The 15,201-nt window shown below is 37.9% G+C and overlaps 1 long non-coding RNA gene across 1 annotated transcript; it reads right to left on the minus strand.

The window, feature by feature from the left end:
* Positions 1–362: 362 nt before the first annotated feature.
* LOC149135631 (uncharacterized) lies at positions 363–14,830 on the minus strand. The gene is made up of 3 exons (XR_016241932.1): positions 14,620–14,830; positions 2,308–2,365; positions 363–850 (listed from the first exon to the last, which is right to left on the minus strand). It is a non-coding gene; the product is annotated as an uncharacterized LOC149135631 (long non-coding RNA).
* Positions 14,831–15,201: the final 371 nt, after the last annotated feature.

Raw genomic sequence — 15,201 nt, forward strand, 5'->3', positions numbered from 1 at the left:
TATTCTAACAATTCCTTTTGCTGAACCACTAAGTTACATGGACAGAACACAAACACAAAGACACACACATATATATATATATGTGTAAGTGGAGGCGTGTGGCTTAGTGGTTAGGGTGTCAGCATCATGATCGTAAGATTGTGGTTTCGATTCCTGGACTGGGCGATGCGTTGTGTTCTTGAGCAAAACACTTCATTTCACGTTACTCCAGTCCACTCAGCTGGCAAAAAATGAGTAACACTGCAATGGACTGGAGTCCTGTCCAGCTGGCGAACACATACGCCATGGAAACCAGGAAACTGGACCCATGAGCCTGGCTAGGCTTTAAAAGGAAATATGCTGTGCTTCAGAAGACCCGGCAAGCCAAGTGAGACCATAACCTGTGACCTATGCCAGAGGGGTAACAATAGCCACATATCAACCAAATCTCACTACCAATGATTTATAGAATTCTACTGACTTCAGGCACTGATGTTGCAAATAGCCAGCTGTAATGCTTCCATCACGAATAAAAAAAATTATCATGGTAATTCGTTAAGTGCTAATATGTCAATATTTATTGTGGTACTTATATCAGTATTTGCTATGGTAGTATATAAATTAGTGTAGTACATAACTTAGATATGTTTCAGCTAAAGATTGATCCAGGTCATGTCTAACTTTATAGCACCACCTGATAGGATCTGTTAAGTCATTTTAAAGTCAAGTAGGGAGTTGTTGTTGACTGAAATGTATCCGGATATAGGTGACTTATCTGGTATGTCTTGAAGAAATTTGTCCAGGATTCATTTGAAGGCGATGGAATCTTTTTCTTTGATTTGTTTTAGGATATTGTTAAATAGGTCAGGGCCTGTTGAGGAAAAGAAATTGTCTTGCAGTGAGTAAATTTATATGTTGTGAGCCTGAATTATGTAGGAGGTGCATGATATGTGGTCCCAGCCTCAGATGAATTCTGAAACTAATGTTAAGGTTGTTTGGGCAATGATGGTGGTATATTCTCCACGTTGTATACTATACATTCTACACATTGATACTTATTGTAAATACATATAAATAGTTACAGTGTAATATATAAATATTCATAGTGGTAATTTACTGTGGTAATAGAGCAATACTTACTATGGTAATATAAATATTTACTTTGGTAATATAAAAATACTTACTGTAGTAGTTATTATATCGATAGTTACTGTTATAATATATACCAATATTTTCTGTGGTAATGTTATATAAAATCCTACCCAAGAAATATACATGTTCATGTGGTAATTTATACACATATTTTGTGTAGGGAATATAAACCATCGCTCTACTGTGAAAATATATCAACATGTAATATATATATATATATATATATATATATATATATATATATATCATGGTATCAACCAGAGTATCACATTCTGCTATACACCACTGGTTACAGTGCACTTCACATTGTTTTAGCTTTTGAATGATGCCATTCTCTTGGTAAGAGGGCAGGCCACACATACACACACGTGTGTGGGTGTAAATATATATTCTAATAGTATACAAAACATCACTACAAGCATTTTGATAGCATGGTTTGTTCCAAATATGAGTCTGTAACATATTAGATATCATTCTTGCTGAATTGACCAGTTGAATTAGCTGGAATACATTTTCCAGAATAATCTGCTTATCCAAAGGTACATGGAGACACTTCTAGGTTAATTTACCAAAATTTATTTGATCCCCTTGGCTTGCCTGCCAGCCTGTCTCTCTGTATATATGTAAGTATAGTATGGTATTATATAAACAATTTCCTTGGTAATACATCACTACTTAATATAGTAATATCATTTACTTACAGTAGAAATAAGGTAGTAATATTTACAGAGTAAAATTTTTTAATTGAATTTTGTCATATATAAGTGATCCTACACCAATATGTATTCCAAGTTTTCTGCCGTAATATAATTCAAATATTTACCTAAGTAACATAGCAATATTTCTGTGGTCAATTCGTTTAACTAAAAAAATTCTCTAGGGTGGTGCCCCAACATGGCCACAATCTAATGACTGAAAGAAGTAAAAAATAAATGACAAAGGATATATATATATATATATATATATATATATACACACACACACATACTCAGCTGCAATGGGTAACCCTGCAATGGAGTGGTGTTTTGTGAAGAGAGAATGTTGACCTGCCTGCCAAACCAGTGGGGTGGCATCATTTGAAAGCTAAAGCAATGTGAAGCGCATTGTGACCAGTGGTATGTAACAACACTTTTGATACTGTGATAGATAGATAAATGGATATAGATATATACATACAAGGCTTCACAACTTTCTCCAGGACCTCTGCGTAGACAACAGCATTGACTCTTAAGCACTGTGAAAAAATGATATATGTATAATATTATATATATATACCATATATAAACATATCATATGATATATATAATATATATACATATATGTGCATATCATATGATATATAATACTATATAGATAGATGGATAGATAGATGTAATTACTGTGTTAATATTTCTTATGCATACATAATCCAAAATACTGTCATCATGAACCATGATATTCTTAATATTTGAGAGAAACTTTTTTGATCTGCTCACACAGTTCAAAAAAGCATACGTCATTCTAATGTTTCTGATTTTACTCCTTCAAAATAACCATTATTTTGATATTTCTTGAGCTGATGCCAATAAATGAGATACTTACTTTCCAATAGTTATTCTATTTCATGTGCTTCTTCACTAAAACACATTTCCTTGAAGTCCTGCATTATAATTATCTTGAAAGGTTTCCATAGAGTTAGTCATTATTTGCGGAATGCCTGAAGCAGTAATGCACCACACTAGATGCTTCTCAAGACTCAACTTCATATTTCCATAAACTGAGTTCAAATCATGTTGAGGTTAAACTTGAAATATCAAAACTTGGTATTTTCTTATTTTCTCCTGTTCTTTGACTGCTACATTCATGTCCACAGATATAACCACATCTATGATGGTACACTCTTTTTTCCCCTTGGCAGGAACCATGATATCTGGTAACCTGGCATGAATTTCGTAATCAGTCTGTACATTAAGATCCCATAAAATTACATATTGGTCATTCTCTATTACCCTTTCTGGTTGACGTTCATACCATTTTCTTCCACCTTTAAATCCTCTTTGCTGTAATATGTCCTAGTGTAGTGCCTTGGCCACACAGTCATGTCTACATCTATGATCTTTCTGTGCCAAAGGACTACAGGAATTTATTATGTGCATGATGGATTATTGTTGTTGTTGTTGTTGTTATTATTATTATTAAGGAGGCAAGCTGGCAGAATCGTTAGCAAGCTGGGCAAAATGCTTAGCAGTATTTCATCTGCCGCTACGTTCTGAGTTCAAATTTCACTGAAGTCAACTATGCCTTTCATCCTTTTGGGGTTAATGTAATTGACTTACCCCTTCCCCACAATTTCAGGCCTTGTGCCTATAGTAGAAAGGATTATCATCATTATTATTGAGTGAGAGAGCAGTGCATGTCATCAAAGTGGCACAAGGGTAAAATATACAAAACTCAATATACCCACCATGACTACCAGTCTGATAAGGGTACACCAGGCACATGCATCACAACCATATGTGTGTGACATAGTGTTCTCATATATGAGGATAAACAGTGCATGATCTTGCTGGTGGGGCCCAGTTAGAATTTTCTTCAGGTCGAGTAGCCCATCCTGCTCAAAAGGTCCCTGAAAAAGGGTTGTTTAAGGATGATGAACGAAACACCCATGTTTCCAGAGATGAACTATCCAAACCCCAAAGAATTCCTATCAACACATGGCTATGATGCTCCCCCACTACTTCTGCTCATGATCAGAGATGCACATATCGTCAGCCACTAAGGGACATGCTCAACTGGTCAAGGTCAAGTAACTGTCAAGCAAATTTGTGGTATTGAGCAGAATATTTGCTGTAGCCCATCTTTTATACCAAGACAAAACAATGTACATGATAACACTTCCAACCAGTTAAGATCAGAAGCCATGAGACCCACTACCTGATGATGATGATTATTATTATTATTAATTATTATTATTATTATTATTATTATTATTATTATTAAGGTGGTGAGCTGGCAGAGTCATTAGCATGCCAGGCGAAATGCTCAGCAGTATTTTGTCTGTCTATCTGAGTTCAAATTCCACCGAGGTCGACTTTGCCTTTCATCATTTCAGGGTCAATAAATTAAGCACCAGTCAAGTATCCCAAAAATTTCAGGCCTTGTGCCTATCGTAAAAAAGATTATTATTATCATTATCATTATTATTATTATTATTATTATTATTAAGGCGGCAAACTGACTGAACTGTTAACATGCCAGACATAAATGCTTCGTGGCATTTTGTTTGACTTTATGTTTTGAGTTCAGATTCCACTGAGGTCAACTTCACTTCCAACATTTTAGGGTTAATGAAATAGCAATTGGTTGCCCCCCACCCCTCCACACAAACTTCAAATCTTGTGTCTATAATGGAAAGGGTTATTATTATTATTATTATTCAGTAGTTTTATTTTTATAGTGTGCTTTCACTTCACTACCAAGTGCAGCTCTGTGTGCCTTGGGTATGTGCTGTGGTTTGCTGTGATGCTCTTATGGTTACTGTATTGAAAGTGTTTTGCATAGGATGTGTGCAGTGCCCAGTAGTGCAATTTTCTGTATGTTATATATATTTGTAAGTCCTGGTGTTTTTGTTATGTATTTGAATATTTATTATTATTATTATTATTATTATTATTATTATTATTACTATTAAGGTAGCTAGCTTGCAGAATCATTAGTTTGGCAGACAAAATGCTTAATGGTATCTCTTCCGGCTTTACATTATGAGTTCAAATTCCACCAAGATCGATTTTGCCTTCCATTTTTTCAGGACCAATGAAATAAGTACCAGCTGAGCATTGGAATCAATGTAATCCTAGCCCACCCAACAAAAATTTCAGGCTTTGTGCCTATATTAGGAAGAAATATCATCATCATCATCAGCATTATCACCATAATTATACACTTCCCTCCAAATTACTGGCCTAGAGTCACTGTTAATATGACAGAATCATTACATTTCAGAAGAAATGCTTTACAGTATCTGTTTCAGTTGTTTACATCTGGAGTTCAAAACTTGCTGCAATCAACTTTGGATTTCATTCTTCCAGAGTTGATATAATAAAGTATCATTCAGCTTCTAGACTCAATGGTATCAACTTATGACCTATCCTCAAAATTAGTGGCTTTCTGCCAAAATTAGAAACCACTATTATTATTATTATTATTATTATTATTATTATTAACCATATTAAATTTGAAATCATCATCATCATCATCATTATCATCATTAGCATGGTAGATTGGCAAATTTGTAAGAGCATCAAAAGAAATGTCTTGGGATTATTTGTTCTGGCCCTTTACATTCTGAGTTCAAATACTACCAAAGTCAGCTTTATCTTTTCTCCTTCTAGGAGTCAATAAAACAAAACACTAATGAAGTACTAGGGTTGATTTAATTGATTAACCCCACTCTCCAAATTAGTGGCCTTGTTTCTATGCAAGTATTCTTCTTCTTCTTCTTCTCCTCCTCCTACTCCTCTCCTTTCCACCATCATCATCATCATCATCATCATCATGAAAACAGAATCAAGACTTCTAAAAGAGTGAAGTGTTCTATTTTTCCTATTAAAAATCTCAGTGAAATCAACTTTGTCTTTTTATTCCCCCAAGGCCAATGAAGCAATTATCAATTAATTACTAGTAAAAAGGTTAATAAAATTAATTATAGACAAGCTTCAAGTTTCTAGTTGAAACTTTGAAACAATTTCAGAAATTATTATTATTTTTATTCATTTAAAACTAATTTAAGATTCAATAGTTGTGGTTTGAAACTGAGCAAGGTTTATCTACATGAGGGTGGTTACCATTTAAATATTGGAGTACGTCAGCATAGTAAATTCATTACACTAGGGGGTGGGGAGAGAGACACAGACACACAGAGAGAAAGAGAGACAGAGACAAACAGACAGAGACACAGAGAAAGACACATTCACATAGTGAGAGGGAGACACACACACACACACACACACACACACACACACACACACACACACACACACAGAAAGAAAGACAGACAGAAAGACAGAGACAGACAGACAAACTGACATAGACAGCCAGAGAGACTGATATAGATAGACTGAGACAGACATAGAGAAATACTGAACGCTTTTAATACAAGGATAAAACTGATGCCATGTTAATCAGAAAGAGTTATTTATAATTAGCTTAAAAGCCACCCGATAGGGCGGCTCTTAAGCTAGCTCCTGTGGAGGGTTCTTCATTAGCCCTTGAGCCCAATAATGACACTTCATGCATTGAGTACATATTAAATTTTATTAAACTTGAACGATATATTTCAAGTAATAAACAATTTTCATCAAAACAATGATATAATTTGTCGACTTGGAACTTATTGCAAAGCTGCATGATAAACAACAGTATCACCACCATTGCTACCACATCTGCCATACGCACACCATTCAGACTTCTGATGCCACCACAATCAATACCTTTGACTTCACTGCCTTCCCTTCCACCACCATCACCACTGTCTTTCACATCGCTTACTCTCACTGTCATCCCTGACCACCTTGGCTACCACCACCATCATCACCGCCGCCTCTGCTTCTATCACAACTACAGCTAATACTATTACTATGACTTCATTACCATCACAAAAAGGCTAAATGTGTGTTTGTTCATTCAATATGTTAGTTCAGTGTTCAGTCTCTCTTTCTCTCACATACCCACTCTTTCTCTCTCTCTTGTTATTACCCCCACTGCCACCATCAACACTACTACTTTTAATAAAACATCATCAACTCTCCCTAAATTTCTGTCTCTCTTTCTCTCCCTCTCTTTTTCTTTATTTCTCTCTCTCTCTCTCTCTCTCTCTGTCTTCACCACTGCCCTCACCATCTTTATGCCTACAATTACTCTCACCCCAACATGAGCAATAGTAGAAGTCTTTGAAAAATGAGAGAGGGGGTGAAAGTGTGATACACTGACACACAGAAATGAGTTTTTGCATTTATCATATTAGAAGTCCTTCAGGACAGTAATTATCACTATATATGTTGATCAACTACATTACCATTAAGACAGACTAATTAGAAGATTTAAGTATTAAGTTATACATATTTAATTTACTGCTGATTTCAATATTTAGCAATACAAGCCAATGAGGGAACATGCTAGAAATAGCAACCAAATCTCACAGCCATTAAAAATAAAAAAAATAAAAGGAAGGAGACATTGGAAAAGATGGGATGGTCATATCCTGAAAGTCTTCAGTTATAGGTTTTATCAGTCACATTTAACATGGAGTAAATACAATTTGATGATTGGTCATTTGTTCATGTGTTTGACATCCATTTTTCCAAATGTACACAGGTTTGAGTAGAGATTTATTAGACACAAGATTTTTCAGTTGGATGCTCTTCCTGATGCCAACCTTTACTTTTTTTTTTATCAAATATGAGACATCTTTATTCTGCAGGTCTTTGGAAGTGCAGAGTGTCCAGTTAATGATGTCAAAGCAGAAGGTCAATATCAACACTGCTTCACTCAAGTGATAAAAAGCATGGAATATATAAACATGGACACATATTCTCACTGCTCCTTGTGAACCAAAGGTGGTTGGAGTGACCTACTTAAACAGAGACATGCACATCATACCAGCAGAATGTCATGCATGGTACAAATCCTGCAAGCTAGAGAATTCTAGTGTATGTTGTTGGCACTCTGTCACTTGCGACGTTGAGGGTTCCAGTTGATCCGATCAACGGAACAGCCTGCTCGTGAAATTAACGTGCACTCCACAGACACATGTACCCTTAACGTAGTTCTCGGGGATATTCAGCATGACACAGTATGACAAGGCTGACCCTTTGAATTACAGGCACAACAGAAACCGAAAGTAAGAGTGCGAGAAAGTTGTGGTGAAAGAGTACAGCAGGGTTCGCCACCATCCCCTGCTGGAGCCTCGTGGGGCTTTAGGTACTTTTCGCTCAATAAACACTCACAACGCCCGGTCTGGGAATCGAAACCACGATCCTATGACCATGAGTCTGCTGCCCTAACTACTGGGCCATTGTGCCTCCACAGAGAATTCTAGTAACATTGACAAAAATACCAGCCTCTCTAATACCTGTGATTATAAATACATTACATCTCACCCAGAAGGCTATTCATTTGCTATAATGGAACAGGAAATAGCAAATAAATACCTGATCAACAAAAGAGATAAGGATATGTCTAAACCCTCAACACTGTGATAGGAAATGTTGATTATGCCATAGCAGGATGCAAGGTGTTACTCATATCAGTAGCTGTCCAAAAATGTCCTCAAAAGACTACCTCTCACAGAAACATGACATTGTTGCAAAGATGGTCTACAGTGCTATATTGAAAGAAGGATTGTCCTGATTGCCATACTAAAAGTACACCAGAACAGAAAGTATCCACATTTTAAAAAATAAAAAATACTGTTGGAACATTCCAATAGAAATAGTAACCTGGTGTAAATACAGAGGACCAGATATAGCTGTATGAGACAGGGAGGAAAAGTCATGCACCACTGTAGAGATCAGCTGCCCAGTAGATGAGAATGTCTATTCAAAAGTTGGGGAACATCTATGGAAAACTGATGAGAAACTTACAGCTCTTGTACTCAGGTTACAGATTTTCATTTGTTCCTATCATCATAAATGCAACAGATCTGCATAGAAACCTTAAAAAATACTCAGGTACTCCAAAAAAAGGACAGACTAGACTGATTTGCATACTCCAGATGCAATTGATTAGGAAAACATAAAATTTGCATAGCATTTCAGGGATTCTCAATTTGAGGTTCCTGGGTAAACAGACACGCAATTACTTATACATATGGAATACATATTCACACACATACAAACTAATGAAACATACACACTCATGTTCTGTTGCGACACACGCACTCATGAATGCAGGTTTATTCATATGCAAACACATACACAATATAAATCTGCACAGAACACACATATATATGTGCATGCATTAACTAATTCAGATAACCGCAAACTCCAAGAGCTGTCTTGACCTAAACAAAAGAGCTTTGCACTTATTAAATCTTAAATAGGCTTCCTGCACTTTTTGTCTACTAGTTTCCTCAATATAATCTCATACACTATATTATAATTGTTAAAAGAAAACATAGCTATATTTCTTGTAGAAAAATTTAATTACTATTAAAACATGAAAGGAAACTAATGTGGAATGCCACAAAAGATGGAAATATTTTTCACATGAAAATAATAAAGATTTATACGGCCATTTATTAAATTGGCAGAACTTGGCAGATATTTCATTTGTAGAAGAAATAATGCATGTTTAAAATGGAAAATGGGAAATTCAAGAAAATTTATGAGACTACAAAGAAGATGGCTTTTATTCCTGTATACGTATACCAATTTTACAAGGGGGATGTGAGTTTTATTTCCTATATGTGCACCAAATTTACTTGGGGACAAATGAGTTATATTCCCTATACATATGCTAGTTTTACTAGGACATAGGTGACTTTTATTCTTCATATGTACACCAATTTTACTAAGGGATATGTGAGGTTTTATTCCTCATATTTGCACTAATTTTACTAAGGGATAGGTGAGGTTTTGTTCCTCATATGTGCACTAATTTAACTTACAAGCTGAGAACAGGAAATGACCAGACATTTAAAAGCTGTCTTTGATATGCAATAGAGTTAATGGGACAAAATTTACATACTATGGGTAGGGTTACAATCTATGTTGTAAACTAAATTCTTTAAGATCAGTAAGGAAGCATCTATGAGGTTATTTGACTCAATAGAAATAGTAATCAATTTTTTTTTCTAACCACATTCTACAATCATAAAACAGAAAAGACATTTTGGACAAAATAGTTCCAGATATGCAAAAAGATGGGATGGTCGTGGATGGATTGCTTTTAGCAACAGGTCTGCTTGAACATGGCTGACCTTGAGCTAAAAGCAACTGCTTTCTGGTCTAACACAAAAAGCAAACCAAGACAGCCTTCATGAAGTTGAGCAACTTACTAGAAATAACAGTCAAATCTACCTCAAATCACACTGTATTGGCTTTAAAAAATGTAGATTTTAGATAATGCAGTCCCATACACTCTTAAAAATTAAGGGATGGTCGTAGCCAGAATACTTCAGGTCAAAGTTCTGCTCAATCAGGGTTGACCTGGGGTTAAAAAATAATAGATATAACAACAAAAAAGGGCCCTTCATATAAAATATTTAATTCAATCTTCATTTTAAGGAACTAGTATTATTTCACAAACAATAATTAATGACAGAAATAATTTACCAAAAGTTAAGCTTTTGCCCGTTCTTTAAGAATAAATAAATAAATATAAAAATATGGAAGGTCATCTTCTATGCCACCAAAAACTTGTTTGACTTTGACATTGTATCTATTCTGCATTGCAGCTTTTGATGACTGCAGAACGGAAATTCAATAATGCTGACTTAAATGTTATTTGTACCGTAATCACATTACTGCTGAGGAATGACTTTATAAGAATGCTGGCTTTCACTTGGCTTAGAAGCCTATATCAGTCTGCTACTGAAGTCAACTAATCAGTATTGGTTCTGGCTTAGAATATTTCTCAAAAGAAATAAAGTCAGAAAGCTCTTCATGACATTTTCAGTTAATAGAAGGAAGATGAGAAACAAAAAAAAATGTGAATAATGGGGGGAAGGAAAAAATGCATAAAGAAACCAGTCTGAGCATATTGATTGATTGTAACTTGTAATATTGATCTTTGCACCTCCAAAAAAATCTCTTTTTCCTTCAACCTGCCAATGTGAGTAACCAATATTGATTGTAAGAGGAAGCAAGCTCTTGGTTACTGGTATCTTGTAAGCCAGTTTCAATTTTCTAATTGTAAACATTTAATTCCAATTACATTCCTAATGCTTGTGAAAAAGCCATGAAAGTCACACAATCTTTTAATCACCTCACCCTCTCTTATCAATACATTTGAGTTTTTATTCCTAATTAACAAAGCAATAATGAAGACTTATAATAAATTCTTTTTTAGAAAAGCCATTCTTGGAGGACATGAAGCTATAAATAGTAACCCCCAAAAGCTTGTCATGTCTACAGGAGATGAGTTGTGTCCCATATGCACTTCACATCTCAGAAGTGCAGCCTCCAAATTTTTCTTCCAAAAAGGGCTTTTCAACTCAATATTTACATACTATCACTTATAGCTTTATGCGCTTTGAGATTCAATGCTAAAAAAACAAAACTTATTTCACATTCTCTTGAATGCACTGTGACTCTAATTACAACCCTAATTACTCCAAAGGTGGTAGAAGAATGGAGTGGAGTGAGTAATGTAAGGGCTGTTGACGGTACAGAAGTTGAATGCAGAGGAAGTTGCGATATGGAGACGGTGGTACGGGGAACGAGATTGAGGTTGCATGCAATTGTGATCAACTGCGTGGTGGACAGAATCGATGTGGTGATGGGGATTGACACCATTGTCCATTTGTGAGGTGTCACAGTCAATGAAGCCAGTGCAACATTCGGTGATGCAGGGGCGCTATGCACCATGAGTCCATGACAGGAGAGTGGTGAGAGCTGTGAAGAAAAACGTGCTGCACACACCATTGCAGACAAGCATTTTCGAACTGTGTTCGACAGCCAGCAGTGAACAGTGGAATGGTACTGGAAGGGAGATCCTCCGACATTGAAAAACGCAGTAGGCTACTATAAGCATACCCTGAAAGGAGATGCCAAAAGTGAGTTCGGGGGAGAGGTGGAACAGTGGATCAAGGAAGGCATTCTGATCCTTTGGAAGGAGAAAGCGGAGAGTGGATGCTACCACAGATGGCAGTGGTGCCACTGATGAAGCATAAAGTCAGGCCGGTATCAGATTTCCAAGAGCTGAACAACCACGTATTGTGACATACGGGCAGCGAAGCCATGGACATTTGCAGTAAAACTTTGAGAGAGTGGAGGCAGATGATAGGGATCTCCACAATCGTCAATTTAAAGCTGGCATACCTGCAGCTGCATGTAGCTGAGAGACTGTGGAAATATCAGCTAGTAAGGTACAAGGGTCAGACATACTGCCTGACCAGGTTGGGATTCAGGTTGAATTCAGTACCAAAGATTATGGCGACGATTCTCAAAACCATCCTGGAAAAGGCAGACAAAGTGAAAGAGCCACCAATTCCTATATTGACAACATCCTGGTGGACAAGAGTATAGTGTTGGCAAAGGAGGTCATAAGCTACCTCAAGAGTTTCAGGCTAACTGCCAAACCACAAGAAGCGATGGAAGGAGGAGCTGCACTGTGACTCAAGCTATGGAGAGACAAGGCTGATGCAGAGAGGGAAGGAGATGAGTAGGTGAGAACTGTTTTCTGCGTGTGGGAAGCTGCTGAGACACTACCCGATTGCAGGATGGCTCCGGACAGCATGCAGCTTCATCAAGAGATGAGCTGAAGGAGTGAGGTGGAGTGACAAAGTGGGTAAGAAGACAATTGCCATGATGCAAGAAGTCTTGGAGAGAGTGACTCAACCAAGAGGAAACTGGTACATGCCCAAATTGAAGAATGGGATTGTGTTGTGTGATGCTAGCAGCATAGCAACAGGAATTGTCCTGGAAATTGGAGGTGTCGTGGTGGAGGATGCAGCCTGATTCAGGAAGAAGGACAACTGCAACCACATCAATGTGACAGAGCTGGATACTGTGTTGAAGGGGTGAACCTGGCCCTGAGGTGAGGGCTGCGCACCATCAAGATCCGGACTAATTCTGCCACTGTACTTAGATGGGTAGGATCAGTGGTCACCAGCGAATGGAGGGTGTGAACCAAAGGGGGCACAGAGATGCTGATAAGGGAATTCTTTGGGAATTCTGTGCAAGCTAGCTGCCGAGTTTGACCTGAAGCTGAGTGTGGTTTTTGTACCCTCTGAGAGGAATAGAGCAGATATTCTGACCAGAGTAAAGAAAGGCTGGCTGCAGGTGCCAGAGGATCTGGAGTAAGGCGTGGCTACAGTGTGATGAATGAGTGACTCAGAGCTGAGGGGACTGCATACCATGCATCACATGGTGGTGGACAGGAAAGTTGACTCTGATGTGACCAGGCAGAGTGTGCAGAGAGCAGTTAGGAGCTGTGACAGGTGCCAGTCTAGGGGGACCGCAGAGGAAATCACAAGAATACTAAATCAGACATTCCTAGAACAAGACCCTGTAGATGATCTGCTTGTGGACAATGGCACTGCATTTCACTTGGAGGTACTGAGGGAAATGCTTGACAAGTGGCAATGGGGTTGTGGAGAGGCATCATCACATCATCAAGACCATTGCAGAGAGGGGCCACATCTCACCAGTCAAGACTGTTTTTTGATATAATATGTCACCCAGATTGGGATGGGCTGAGGAATCAGTGCCACACAGGGCAATATTCAAGTACGAGTGGAGACATCCATGTACTGCATTACTGCAACCAGCAGAAGAGAAAGACCATGCCTTTATGCAGGTTGGGGAAAAAATCTGGGTTAAACTCCCAAATACCCGATGCACATCACAATGGGGAAAGAGGACAATAACCTCTGTAAATTTGAGGAACATCATGTTTTGGCTGTGTGAAGGATCATCAATGCGTCGGAGGATGGAGTTAACAGTAATGGACAAAGGGACGAAGCTGGCAGCAACATGCCAGAGGCTGAGGCCAGTTCTGAAGTCCCACGTTGGTTGCAGAGGGAGCAGTGCCCTCTTCGCTGGTTGGCTGATTAGGAGAAAAGTTAAGGCGTGTGGTCAGGGTTGAGGAGAGGGTGTGGGCAGGTTGGTTGAATGATCTTCAGATCGGGAGGGGGCGTTTGGTGTTGTGAGCCAGGTTGTGTTGTAAGGAAGGACCGGAAGTGAAGGAGTACACATGTCCTGTCGGAAGTGGGGCCTGTGGGTCCCACCAAAAGGGCCACAGTGGGCTGTAGGGTCATCAAGGCACCAGCAGTCAGTTGGAAGTGGACAGCATACAAGAGCAGATTTGTTAGACGGTACAGCGTCAGACAGAACATGTGGACGTTGTGAGTGATCCTTCCAGATAGACAGATAAGATTGCCATAATTCACTCTCTGCTTCTGTCTTTTCCTCCTTTACATCACAGTTACACATTTGAATTACATATATGTATGTACAAATATTTATTCATTCACTTGCAATATTTGTTCCTCGTTAACATGGATTAGACAATTACATAGTATTGCAGCATCATTTTACAGCTGGATGCCTTTTCTATCATTAACCCTTACCTGTTTTTCAGGTAAGGGATTCTTCATTGCTCTCCTCTTCAAAAGTGCAACTCTAGAAGACAATTAGTTGATAGGAATTTATCAACAAACAACATTACTTGCAGTTCAGTGCTTTTATTCATGCAAAATACAAAAATGTAAACATTCATACAGACATGCATTCACACACACATATGATGAGCTTCCATACAGTTTCCATCTATAAAAAAATCACTCACAATTTATTGGTTAGGTCAGGACCATTGCAAAAGACACTTGTGCAAGGTGCTACACAGCAGCAAATATATAGCTGCCATCACAGCCTCTTCCTGCACTCCCACCTCTACCATCCTCTCGTTTGCTCTGCTTCTCTCTCTGTACTCTTGCTTCCTTCACCCATTTACCTTGAAACTTCTGTCATTGCTCTCTTCTATTCATCTTGCCTTTGGTCACTCTGTGTTGAACAAATGGAGACATCATAGAATAGTGAAATATTTTTAGTCTTGTTGGACACAAGGTAACTACAACAAGCATTTGTTGCTTTGATAAAATGCACTCAAACCCTTTAGTAAAGTGGTTAGCAAACAGAGGTGAGAGACCGTTTTAATCCAACCAAGTACATCCTCATCATCATCATCGTCATTACTATTATTATTTAATTTCCATTTTCCATGCTGGCATGGGTTGGATGGTTTGACAAGAGCTAGTAAATCAGAAGACTGCATCAAGCTTGGCTGTCTGATTTGGCATGGTTTTCACAACTAGATGTCTTTCCTAACACACACTACTTTACATAGTGTACTAAGTGCTGCTAACATGAT

This window comes from Octopus bimaculoides, chromosome 5, assembly GCF_046866305.1.
Source record: "Octopus bimaculoides isolate indiv1 chromosome 5, ASM4686630v1, whole genome shotgun sequence".
Lineage (NCBI taxonomy): Eukaryota > Metazoa > Mollusca > Cephalopoda > Octopoda > Octopodidae > Octopus > Octopus bimaculoides.